General features: G+C 39.0%; 1 protein-coding gene across 1 annotated transcript in view; it reads right to left on the reverse strand.

Moving 5' to 3' along the window:
- Positions 1 to 13,947, reverse strand: part of PRKCE (protein kinase C epsilon) — a 303,251-nt gene that overhangs the window by 39,442 nt on the left and 249,862 nt on the right. The gene's annotated exons all lie outside the window — the stretch shown is intronic.

Genomic DNA, 13,947 nt, shown 5'->3' on the forward strand with positions numbered 1-13,947 from the left:
CAGAACAGAAAAACATACAGCCAACATGCATGTCTATCCAGGTAGCATCTTGCATTTCTGTAGCAGTTCTCATTCAGCTATTTCAGCAACGAAGCCTTGAAACTCTTAATAACCCACAACAAGGATATATTACTGCTTCATACAGATAATAGGAAAGACAAAATAAAAGGATATAGTGTAATCAACCACAATTCCATCCATTTTTAAAATTTACCTTCAACACCAAAGTACCTAGAGCTCTGAAATATTTTGCTCTGGTTTTATGGTAATTTTATTTCCTGTATTTCTCAGTATTCTGACCCAGATTTATCCCACCAGACATTAGGGTTTAATTCAGGTATCACGGTTTGCCCCAGGCTCTCTCCATGGCCATCTCCACAGATACCTCTGAGCGGATGATTCAGGGAACATGTGGGCTGCACAGCTCTCTAAAGCAGCCCACCCTTCTCCACCAACTGTAAACGCACTCCAGGACATACAGGATCCTGACTCGGAAGCTTCAGTTCCATTCCTACAGTTAGGTGAGATGAATCTGTATATTCAGTATAAGCTGCTTCCCGGCTTCCCGTCTTTCTGCTAGAGATTTCATTTAAATTAGTTGTAAAACTTCCATTTTTGTAGGAGAAAGCCAAATGAAGGCAGATTTTTTAAAAAGACTTGCATTCATTTGTCTTGTTACTCATGGTGGAATTGCCACACACACGGTTTGCTAGGCTTTGAAGTTATGCCCTGTAATAATTCTTAATTTTCTTCACTTATGTCATATAGTACTCTCCTGACTGCAAAAACTCCCAACATGTATATTCATCAAAACCCCAGACATTTAATTGCTCTACTTGGACACATCAAATAAAGGGCTCTAAAGCATTATTGTTCTACATTGTTTCAGGCATATAGAAAGAGCATTCTGAAAAAAATGAAAACAACAGAAGAAAAGCTGCTACTGTAATCAGCCATAATTGAAGGCATTTCCTGTATTTTGCTATCAAACCGGTTGTTTTTTCCATTACATACTAAGTGAACTTTAGTAAGGTCAAGACACCAGAGAAAAACAGGATCAGAATAACTTTAATCAACTAAAGTTGACTACTTTAGTCTCTCTCTTTCAGATGTTTAGTCCTGGATCTCATCCCACATCTCCGAATTTCTTCCTTAAATCATAGATGCATAACCAGGTCAGTCTGAATTCATGATTTAGATAGTTGTTTTCAATGGCATATAACTTGTTAGTCTTACACTTCCCCTAGCCTAAAGGTCAATCAACCTCATGCTGCGTAACAACACCAATATTATTTTAGTATGATATAAGTCCAACAGGGGAGATGGGTTTTCATTCACAGTCACAACACCGGGCCAAAAACTTCCCTCAGTTGGAAGTGTATTGTTTCCATCATGTTGCCTATTAACATCAAGTGTAAGTTTTGAAATGACTATTAAACAAAAGTTAAAGCTATCATAGCATAGGTTAATTTAATCCAATCCTGTATGTTGTCATTCCACTGTCACACTAAACATAGACTATTTTAAGGTATATAGCACCCCTGCCCTGTACTCTGACCCTATTCTTCTTCTAGAGAAAAAGTCTTCTTTTCTGCCATGAGTGCCAAATAACATTCTTTTACTTGTTAATGTAACACAAAAGTTGACACCTCCCTCGGAAATGACCAGTTTCAAGTGTATTGTTGACTTGGTGAAGAAGGGAAGAGCATGCCATGTTTTCCCAGCAGCTACTAAGAAAACCCTATGCTTTGGTCCAGTTCTGTTACATAAAGGAAAACACCAGCCTGCCTGAGGACTGTGATAAGACTAAAAGCCAACTCACAGATGCAGACAGTAGAGGCAACTGAGTGCTGGCAGATGACCTCCAAAGCTCACCTTAAGTCCTGTTCTCCCTTGCCCCCCATCCCTTTAGCTTCAAAACTTTAGTAAACATTCTCCTTTTAATTCAGCTGAGATTGTTTATCAAAAGAAAACTAATGACACTCATATAAATCCCCATTTTTCAGCCAAGAGACCAGATCTTCACCATACTCAAAGATGAGAAGATATAGTGAAGATATAGAGAAGATATAGAAGAAGAGTTCTTAAAGCATTATAATCCGCTTATAAAGGGTAACACAAATCTTTTACATTACCTCAGTAATGCTTATTTTGTGCTTCTATCAGGAACACACAGATTCTGGGAAAAAATGAAAACGTGGCAATGCGGGGAACCTACTTTATAAATTGAATTGGTCTTTATCTTTCATTTCTTTGAGTAAACTCTGTACACTCTGCAGACTTTTAAAGATGATATTAAAAAAAACATAATTTAGTCTGGCAGCCACGACATGGTACATACAATAAAAGGGCCAAACCAAGGTGATTGGGTGCATATCCTGAGCAAGATATTAATGTGCCAGCATAAGCCAACGTTCCAGTACTAGCCAAGGCCTGCTGCAGCTTTGTAATGCCCAGAAAGTGTAAAGGAGAAGGGTTACTGAAGGTTTTTACATACAGTGTTTCTTTTTATAAAAGAATCAAATTTATCAGAATTCTCTTCCTTATGCTCCCAAGGGTATCTTTAGCAGGGAACAAATACAGCTCCTAGCAGTAAGCAGACTCCTGTTAAAGCTCCATATCATATTTCCATGGAGAAAAAATGCTTTCTTAGTCAGAAAAAAACACTCTGCAGTGAACTTTTGTACAGACACCGATTTTTTCCAACCTCACTTTGGTCTCAGTTCGACCTCTCAGTTCTTTTTATGGAAAGCCTTTTGACAGAGTGGTGCATATAACATCACGCAGAATGGACTAAATAAATTATATAGCATAAATGAAATGATGTAACTCAGCAAGAATGTTGCTTCCAACAAAATGTTTACTTATATGGAATCACTAGAAGAAAGATTTTAATAATTTCTGCTTCTATTCTGATTTCAGTAGCATAGTTCACATGCCTAAACATCTTTTCACCCAGTCACGTGGTCTGAACTTGGGAAGGGTATGTAGGCTCTTAATTTAAAACCTGTTCTAACCCTGCTGCATTTATCAAGGCTCAAAACAGCAGCAGTCTACAGAAGTTTAACAGATTTCTGCAGAAATTCTTGTAAAAACAGTGAGTTAAATCTATTTTGTTTTTTAATCTTCTAAAAGCATTCTGTTATACAGATAGATTTGTCTGTTTCCAAATTCTGTATGGTTAACAACTTTCTATTATATTTGATGGAAGACTACTGTAGTGGAGGGATCCTGGCAAATTAGGAAGAATCTTTATATTTATGAAGAAGATGCCTGAAAAAATGGGAGATGCTTGCCCTTCTACGTTGATCTTTACATAAAATAAACTCCTAATGCTGCTTCCATACAGAGGTCATAGAAGCTTGTGCTTTGCATTGCTGATTCCAACTCCAAACCTTGCTTCGATACGTAATTAAAAAGGGTTATATATGTTAATACTAAGAGCTATATTTTACAAGATACTCTCTTAAAATCGTGATTGTGTAGCAAAATCAAATTACTTTTGCCTCCAATCTCTGCCAGAAAGCTGCACAAACAATCCCAGAGAATCTTTTCTCATTCAGGAGGTTTCAGCTCCAGCGCTGTTTCAAACATAGCTCCTGCAGCCTTTCCTCATCTCCTCCAGAAAACACACACTCAGAATGCTGCTTCGTCTGTAGTGCCAGAGTACAACATCATCACTTAAAATCTACTTATACAAAGCACCCCACTATTTTTAATTCATATGAATGCTATGGAAAGATGACTCATGGGTTACTGACATGAAATAAAACATGGCACGACTTAGGAAATCCACAGTGTATTCACTTTTGCCAACATCAAGGCTGGCAACGAGTGCTACACCAATTTACCTTCAGCTGTAAAGACAGAGAGGCTACAGAGCCTAATGGTCCAGCTCAAACGAAAAGAGAGAGGCAACTCTGAATACAAGACTTGAAAATAATAGTTTAGCCTCTCATCTCTAGCATTTGCTACTTACTGGGTAGTCATTGAATGCAAATACTGACTTCAGCAGGATTATTGACCAAAGTGGGCTGTTCTTGAAGACTTTTGTCAACATTAAAAAAAACAGTATTTTAAGGCTGAGGAATTATCTTTGTAACTTCTATGTGCCCAGCCACTAGGTCTCTCTTCAGAGACATGCTAACCAGACTCTATGCTCTGACAAGATCAGAAATTATCCTATAAAACTCCTAGATAGTTATGTGGGCAAAGAATAGCAAGAAACCTAATTATACAGCTTACAGAAGAACTGTTTTACATAAAGTTTCATTAAATTGTAATGTTCAATAAAGTCTCTTTGCATCCTTCTGAAAGCCTTAAACTGAGCACAATGAGTACAACTTAATTCCACTGTAAAATTGCTTTCCTCTTCGGGTGTCAGAAAGAGCTTTTACTGTAAATGAGAATCACGATTTTTAAAGAACCAGTCTCTTATATACCAGATAGCAGCCTCTATACACTCATGTCATGTTGTAATCATGTTTGTAACATACTTTTATTATGCATTATCACATTCTGACCCAAATAAAAATGCATGCACAAATGAACCTCTGAGAAAGATTATCAAAACACTTTTAAAACAAAATGAGTGAAGTTGCAGAAGTTGTGCTATATCCCATACATATGTATACGATATATTAAGTTCAATGTTGCCCAATCCTGAAAAAAAACGTGGATATTAGTTTAGAGTTTCTGTAGCCAATTTGTAGCATTGTGTTAAGCCTCAGACTTCAAATGATGACATATAATCCATTATAAATGATACGGTTCAACCCTTTACTGCCCACTCTGCCCCAGGCATCATCCCCTTCACCTTCTGCCACATCTCCATGCTACCATCACTGTAATTGGGCAAATATAACTGTGTTTGACTGCTTTTTAAATGGATCCTATTAAGTAAGGTGTGTAAAAAATAAACGCCATTTTCTACGGCAGGATTTTTGGATTTTAGCCTAACTCTCTCTTGGATTGGGTTTATGCAGGCAATTATCTTGGCCTAACTAAGAGCATCCATAGCTGAGCCAGGGAAGAAAAGGCTGTAGAGGTAATGATTTATATCAGATTTGTCACCAAATTATCTCTAGTTTTGTGAGCTATAGCTCACTAGTATCAGTTAATGTTTTGTTGTTATTACTATACAGAATTTCCAGGATGCCGTTTCAAAATTTCTTCTGACCTTTCTGCTTACAGACAGAATAACTTATACCCAATCTGCAGATGTTTTAAAAATCGTAGCCACATCCTTTTCCTCTCGGTCATCCACAGAAAACCAGAACTTTTGTCCTACTGTGTGTGCAAGCATACCATTCACTATGATCTCGTGGAGGCTGACAAAAGATTCCCTCCTTTTTCTTTTGTGAATTTTCAAAAGGTGAAAAGAGAACCTGCCTAAAATCCAGTGTTGTCCAAAGGGTTTCTCTCACCTCCACCCTGGGAATTTCTCCCTCAGTGTCTGTAGAAACCAGCTTACAGAGTTTTGGCAGGGCTGGCTTCAACCAGCTTGCAAAGGACTGCCTTCAGCCTTGTGCCAAGGGGTACGCTGCTGAGCTGCTGTCCACTTCCCCCATTCACGACCTGAGGATCCTTTTATGCTCTCAGGTATTCAAAGACTTTCATATAAATGAGAATCAGGGCCTCTTTATAACAGTCATGGCCCCATTGGACCTATTACAGATGATCAACAAATGAACTGGCACGCATTTGGTATGCCTTTTTATGCCCTCAGTATACAGTACCATAAATGCTTGCTGTTCTCTTATTGGTGGTTAAGTTTAGGCAAATATGTACTCAGGCAGTTTCTTAAGTGCGTATTATTTTTGTTCTACAAGTACTCCTTTAGAGCTGTTTCAGATTTATTGATGTTTGGAAGCTTTTAAATATCCATTACCCACTTAATTGACCATAGCAATTCCATCTGACTCATTATTTGTGTTTGTTAGAATATATTTAGGCATTTTTTTCAATGTGTGTTAATAGACCGTAGGATCTCCCTTGGAAACCCTATAATAAAACAAGTAAATACCTGCCGAAGCGCTATAGTGTTTATTTGTTACCGCTTAATTTTATCCTTAATATTCCATGTTTTGAACACATGATGTTCCTCAGTTCAGGTTATTAGTGATTTAGCTTTCTCTAGGCTTTTATTTTGCAGAGCACTGCTTCCGTATTATTCAGTTTCACACCAAGGTGCACCCATACCAGCTGCTATATTTGCTATCTACTGTTGAAGCCACCCCACCTTTCCCTCCCCTTGAAGAGACAATCATGTGCCCTAAGACTGGAATACCTTGTGAAGAACACTTTTACAACTGCCACTGTCAATTCTACATTAAAAAATGTAGACAACTTCATGAACTATTTGCATTTGACAGGCTTTTGAAGAACAGTATTTTCTATGACTTCCATACATTAGCAGGAGGAAATAAAAGCTTGGAGGAAAAAGTACACCTATGTATTGGCATAATTTCTGGCTTCTCTCCTTTATTTTTTTTTTTCTCTCTCTGCTGTTTCGCAAGACTGACTACTGGAAACAAATTCTAGAAGCATGAGGCAAGAAGTGAAGACCCATCTGGTGTGTACATTGTGAGAAGTGCTGCTTGGGCTTCTCCTCATGAGTTGAATGTTACCATGGGAACTTTTTTGAATCTAAAACATTATACTCGCAACATAAGTGGTCTTGGGGGGGTCAAAATTCAATTTGGTGGTGGCAGGAGAGTGTCTCTCACTGATGCAATCCATCCCTGGGTGTCACAGTGCAGAAACCACAGAAACTCCCATTTCAGTAAAAGCTAGCCTTGGCCTCACTGCCAGTCCTGCTTAGCCCTGCTCCACATCTGCCTCCTCTACACATGCTCAATGCTGCTGAGATGATGAAGACAATGTATTTTTGCAACTGTCTGCTGGTCTGGGAAGCTGCTTGTTTGGACTCTGTGAAATACTGGCAGCCAAGGAGAGGGGCAGGCATTACTCCTGACACAAGAAAGTAAGCTAAGTGACTCGTTACCACTCTGGCCTTGTTACACCTCACCTTTCTGACCATTTTCAGCACGGTTGTGGCCACCTGGTCCATTTTGTTCGACTTTCTGATTCCCCTGGTTATACTGCACCTAGTCTGTCCAAGGTCCTTCTGATGTAACTCTGCCATTATTTATTCTGGTAGCAGCAGAGACTTTGACGCACTCCCCAAAATGCTGGGGTTCTTACTGGCTCTATTTTCTCTTAGTTCAATAGGCCATTTTAGTTAACCTCTTGGTGAACAGCATTATTTCTGTTTTCATAGATTTCATTTCATAGATTTCATAGATTTTCTAGATTGGAAAAGACCTTAGAGATCATCCAGTCCAACCGTCCCTAACCTCCCATTAAACCATATCCTTAAGTAGTTCATCCACCCTTTTCTTAAACACATTCAGGGATGGGGACTCAACCACCTCCCTGGGCAGCCTATAATTTTCTTACATTTGAGTACAAGTTGTCAGCTAAACAGATATTTTTAAAGTTTTCAAAAGTTTCAGTGATAACTCAGTTATGTTAGCTTTCAGATTGGCTAAATTCTCATTTTCCACAGCCTTTTGCAATGGTAAGCAAAACAACATATGTTTTTTAATAACAGTGCATTCTCAAATGTGACTATTTTCTATTTTATATAAGCACATTTTCAATCTGCAAAGTCAAATCAAGGTCCCAAATCATCCAGGAAGCTGCACACTTTATGCATATGAATAGTCTCACTGAATCAAAATCAGCCTATGAGCACAGTGATCTGCATGCAGAAACGTTTGCTGGAGCAGTGTCTATGTGATAAGCTCTTTTATAACAAGGAGGTGGATAAAAGTGGGGGAGAAGAGGAGGTAAAGAGAATAAATGCAAACCTGGAGCCAAAAGTAGCAAGGTTCTAACCAAAAGATGGAAAAAGTTGCACGCAAATGTCTTTACCAAAGTGTATCATCTAAATTTTGTTTTAAGGTTGTTTAGTATTTTTAATATCACTATTTAAAAAACACTAAATAGAGTTCCTTACATGTTTTCATCTAACATTTTACATCACTCTCAAACTTCTCTGTTGCATCTCAAGAGCACAACAAAATCTTTGTGAAATGTCTATTGCCTCAGAACCACCTTGGCTGGGAACTTTTCTGTATTACTATGAAACTTTGGCAAATGTATTCAACAGCATGCAAAAAGGCAAAGCCTCACCCTTAACATGACATAGTTTCAACACCATTGCAACTGGGTAATAGAAATATTTTCCATTGTTTGAAGACAAACACAACTGAAGGGCACAGCAAAATTCAGTCTGAACTTTTGTCTGTTAGCAGCAGAATCACATTTAGGAAGCACTTTCAGAGTTTTGATGCACTGCGAAACAAAAAGCATTTTCTTTCTTCTGGTAGAAAATTGTTTGAAGACTATGATTTACTTTGGAACTGGTGTACATGTTTCTGTAGAAACAAAGCTGCACCTCAGCATTTTAGGAAAACTACAGGGACCGTATTGTGTCAGTGAGTTTCAGTTTTACATGTGCTGCAGCTCTAGTGGATTATTATTTTGTGTACGTTTCTCTCAGTTAAAATCTTATCAAATGCAGAAAGATAACACACATTTCTTCCTGTTATAAAATAAAAGCACAAACATCAATCATCTAAAAATCACTGACATTCACCCAGAAATAAATACAAACATGCTCTGTAACATTTTGCTGCTATTATCTGTTGAGAAGTGCTGTTGCCCTTTCTACTGAGCGTACCGGAACATGGCTGCCCTCACAGGAATGTAAACTTGGCATTAACCCTGGCAGATTCCCACTCCCTGCCCTCTCTCATTTAACATTAACTCACTCCTATACTGTTATCAGAAGGTAAAGGTCATAGCTTTATTTACACAATACAGCACTATACAAACGGTCATTAAACAAGAAAATCTCGCACCAAATAAACACGAAGCAAAAAAACAATGCTGACCTCGCTACCGGGAACTCCCCTTGGAAGTGCCTTGTCGTTCCCCAAACGAGGTCAATGGCGCTGCTCTATCCTCCTAAATATTAACTACCCAGCATTGCTCCTCTGCATACCCAACTCCCACGCAAGAGCCAACTAAGGACTTTCTTATGTTGCAAACCCAGGAGAAATTTAGAAAGCATTCTACTGTTGGCAAGACCATGTGGTTCATATCCTATTCCCACAGCCTTTACTCATCCTTCCACAGCTGGAAACCTTGTCAAAGAGTCTCCTATACAACAGCGGCCTTTAGCACAATACATGAGCTGGGCAGATGGCAGGGTGGACTCCCTCGGTTCGAATGCCAGAAGCCTGGGAACCAACCCTTCTTCCTGCTTCTCATCTCCCTCAGCCCCGCTCCTCTCCATCCCGGCCCACTGCCTTTTCCTGCGGGGAAGACATCCTGCTTATTTACGCGTTTCACGACTGCTGGTCTGACTAGATCCAGCAAGAAAAAGTGCAAAGAGGGCAGGAGACCACTGACCAAAATCCCGTCAGAGCTCATGCTCAGTTTCAGAAACCAGACCAGACAGAGCAGAGCATGGAAGTAGCCCAGGGTGCAAACCTGGCCAGGAGCACTGGTCAGGTGGCATGGCTTGGGCAGCAGACCCCGGAGACACTGGGACTCAGACACACACGCAGCAGCACAGTTCACTCCTTGCTTCCTGCTTTTACTGAAGGTGATGGAAATAGTTTGTTGCTCAGTTGCGCCAAAAGCAAACTGTGACTCCATCGTAGCAGACTCCTGCAACAGGCAGTTTATGTGGGAAGGGCTCAAGTTCAGGATGTTCCTGTGCTTAGGTCTGAATATGCTATGTGAGGTTACAAGGTCTTTCTTGCCCTCCTTCATGGACCATAGCTCTCACAGCAATTTAACCTTTAACTGTTTAGAGTTCCAATAAGACGATCTTTACATACTTAGAAACCAATTTAAACCATAATGTTCCACGTCTAGTTTTGTATGTTGAAAAATTCAAAAAAAAAAAAAAAAGGGAGGGAGGGAAATTTTGTTTGGCTGCTGCCACTCAGAAATAACACAGTAAGGTAACTTGGGAGAATGATGACTTTTAACATGTTAACCACTGACCATCCAACATTTTCATCAGTGTAAATATAACTCCTCGTTAGTCTGCCAAGGTTGCACTGAATCATACAACTGCCAGTGAAGTCAGACTTTCTAAATATTCTTATTTCACATAAAAACACACTAATGAAAGTGCTCTTAATTTTAGACAGTTCTTTCTGAAACACTAGTGTATGTTGCCCTGATAAATGGGAATGCCGGGAAAACTGATCATCCAAGGAAAAATTCAGCTAGTGTTCAAAAAACTTCTTGGGGTATTTGTGTACGGAAAAAGCCCAGAGGTATTCAAGGATTGGCATCAGCGTATTTATATTCACATTCTCATCAATTCAGTGTTAATATATCCTTCATCACGACCAACGTACTAATTATAGAGTGCACAGAGCCTCAAAAAGCTGCAGCAAGTTATAGGCTGGATTACCACTTCATATTGCTGAGGAACATGATAACCCACAGTTATGAATGAGGACTCCCCTGTGACCACTACTGTACGATTTGAAGGCAACATCTCACAGCCTTTACACTCAAAACCAAAAGAATGAGTTAACCAAAGCAGGTGACACTAATTTCCCAGTTAAGATATTTTTCATCCTCTCAGGTGAACCGAAATTGTGTACATTCGGTTTCCTTCTTTCGTATCTCAGAGTGAGCACTCCGTTTAATCAAATGACTTGAATGGTCTTGGGGCACGTCAGAGATCACGCGACATGCAACTACTGGCCCTTCAGGTTTTCACTGAAACAAAGTTTGTAGCTCACACAGTTATGCCCTGTATCAAATAGGAACTGGGGACACTGGCGAATATGTTAATGAAGCGGTACCCCATTCTAGCGCTGATGTCCTTGCCTGGGGAGACAAACAGTTTTTTGCATGTTTTTCAGGCCAGGGTGGGCCACTTGTGTCACCTCCCTTGAATTCCTATGACAAGAGCCAGTGATACCCACCCAGGTACTCCCATCCTCAGCCCAACAACTGCAGGTAAAACGAGAACATGTAACATTTACATGTATCTATTGAAAATGCACAGGCATGTTGAAAGTCAGTACAAGAGGGACGTATGGAACTGGCAGTTTCTTAACACCTGGTTTGTTGCATCTTCCCTATATGAGAATATATATTCAGCTGACGATGACTGACTTCAAATATACCAGACTCCAGGGACAGGTGACAGTGAACAGAGTCCACAAACTTTCATCACCGAGTTCAAAGTCCAGCTCAGCTCACAGGCAAAATGAGTCTAGCCCTTAATTCCTGAAGCTTAGATACATTTTTTCAAAGTGGTGCAATTGCATAACACAAACAACAAGGACTGCCAGAAACTGTGATTGAAACTTCTCTAGTGTCTGATTGCCTCTACTTGTATTATCAGGCCCCAGCTTGACATGTGCCTGAATAGCTGACTGCCAGATGAGAGAGAAGGTGGCAGGGATAATGCAAGTATTTTTATTAAGTTGTTGAAGTGTTTTTGACACAACAACAGTAACATTATAACCTTAAAAGCACCACGCTGAAAAATATCCTAAACTTAATCTATCATACAAGACGCATTTAGTAAAAGCAGCATTTTTATATACAAAAATTGTGAGGTTCATCTTTATTTCCAGAATAAACTCAATAAACAAAAGGAAGGTATGTAATTCCAGTGAGCACACAGATAACTGGAGAAGTCTGGGAACAATTGTTGGGCCAGTTGCAAAGATGTGAACTTACAGAAAAAATTTCTACTGCCAAACAGGGAGCTAGCTTTGTTTTAGAATTTCAGGGGAAATGAGGATAAACTAGTTATTATAAAAGATGATGATTTAGTATCATCATAGCACTTTCTAAAAATCTAACCAACAAGCCAAAGCATGAGCTAAAGCTAGTTATTTACTTCCAAAAATATAACTATGTTTAGCTCCAAACAAATACTTCCACATACATGGCTGAAAAAAGATCAGAAGGTATAGCAGCTATTTTGAAACCTGCATTTCCATCAAACATGTTAGTTTATTTATATATTCCCCACTTTCCTTGAAGTATTGCCCACACAAGCAGCATTTCCCACTTTGGAGAATAACCATTAATTTCACACCACAATGTTTTTTCTAGAGATATAATTACACAGAAGACAAGTATCCTTTATTAAAATATGTGAAGGCATGTTAGGTAGTTATGACTGGTAGTTATTCAGAAGCATAAGTTTTCTTTTCTTTTTTGCTCCCCCTCCCGCCCTTTCCTTTCCTTGTTTGCCATTTAATGAGAGCTTTGGAGATGTAAAGGAGTGACTTGATCCCGATGCATTTTTAACATTGTAGTAAATGATGCAGTGAGGTACTGAATAGTCGAGCTGAAACCGTTCCACGCAAGACAACTATTCTAACATATGTCTGACACCAACTCATGCATTCTTCCAGGGCCTGGCACACTATGAATGAATTGTGATATTTTCTTATGATTAACTCTTTTAAGATAATCTCTAACTTCTTACTTCTACTTGTATTTTATAGAGTAACTGGGACATATATTTTATGTATTGTTGAAGCTCCTAGTATCCTCTGGTTGGGAAAATGAGTTACTCTTACACACATAGCTACATCCAGATCCAAAAGCTTGTATCAAAGCAGAATACAACTAGATCTGTTCCTAACATTCTTCCTGTTGGTTTTTTTAGTTTCTGTTTTCATCCTACAACTCATGTTATTTCTCTTCTTTTGCCTCTTCTGATAATACACTCAATATAACAGCCCGTTTACAATTTTAGTGTTTTACTGTAGCGTGCCAAAGACACGTCAGCATAGTCCCTAAATCAGAAGTCAAGAGTATCGTGCAAAGTTTAAATTACAAAGCATTGTCTCATCAGAATGACATTCCTCTTAGGATTGAAGCATTTTGATGATGATAAAGTGTCATAGAAAGAACACAGGCACATGGAGTGATTCAATGCAGCTAGGAACCAACACAGCAGAAGCTACATATAAGACAAGAGAAAAGAGAGAGAACAGAGCAAGAGAGGAGAGAGAAGAGAACGTGTGTCAAAGGATGGGAGCAAGGAAGGAAGAGTGAGAATGAATGCATACTCATATAAAGAAGGGGGAAGGTAATTTTATCAATTCTTTCTTGCTGGTTCACAGAAATCGCTAAAGTGACTGCTAATTACAAAGTGTCTAAATCCCAGTATTCAGGAAGAGGAAATTAGCTCAAGTCTTTTTATGGAAATAAATCCTCAAAATCCTTCATTTTTTAAAGTACCAATCTTGTCTGTTTCCCTTATGATGGACACTTACAAATTCTGAAGTTGCCATGTTCTTCTATCTAAATGTACAAATACACAGCTTTGAAAATAAATGCAGACAGCAAATAGGAAATGTTATATGGGCAGCACAGGTAAGGAATGTGTTGGATCTTCAGCACTTGAAAACAAACATATGCAAAGTGGTAGGGCCAAAAGTCCAACCCAGTATGCAAACATCATATCATTGTTAATAAAAGACGGAGATTAAGAGCTACAGCTAGCAAAAAATTCTCTGAAGAAAACTGGATTTTTGACTGAAAGACCACTTTCACAGAGATTTATTTTCCTGAGAAGATATAATGTCCTCCTGTTTGCTATGTCTCTGTAAAGGAGACTCCTCTGAGAAGTTTCCCTTTGAATCCCACTTGGTAGGAAAGGCAATGGCCTCTGATGGAAGTTACCACTCGGTCCTGGTTACTAAGCATTTAAAATTGACTTCTTTCAACTTCTAGTACTCTTAAGATCAACCTTAATATGAATCCAGGGATGTGACAAATTCAACATCCTCATCTTGATGCTTCTGCTCAAGAAACCTGAGATTGCCTGTCCCTGAGATGACTACCCCAAGTCAAAACAGATAACCTGAAAGA

This window comes from Tauraco erythrolophus, chromosome 2 (assembly GCF_009769465.1).
Source record: "Tauraco erythrolophus isolate bTauEry1 chromosome 2, bTauEry1.pri, whole genome shotgun sequence".
NCBI lineage: Eukaryota > Metazoa > Chordata > Aves > Musophagiformes > Musophagidae > Tauraco > Tauraco erythrolophus.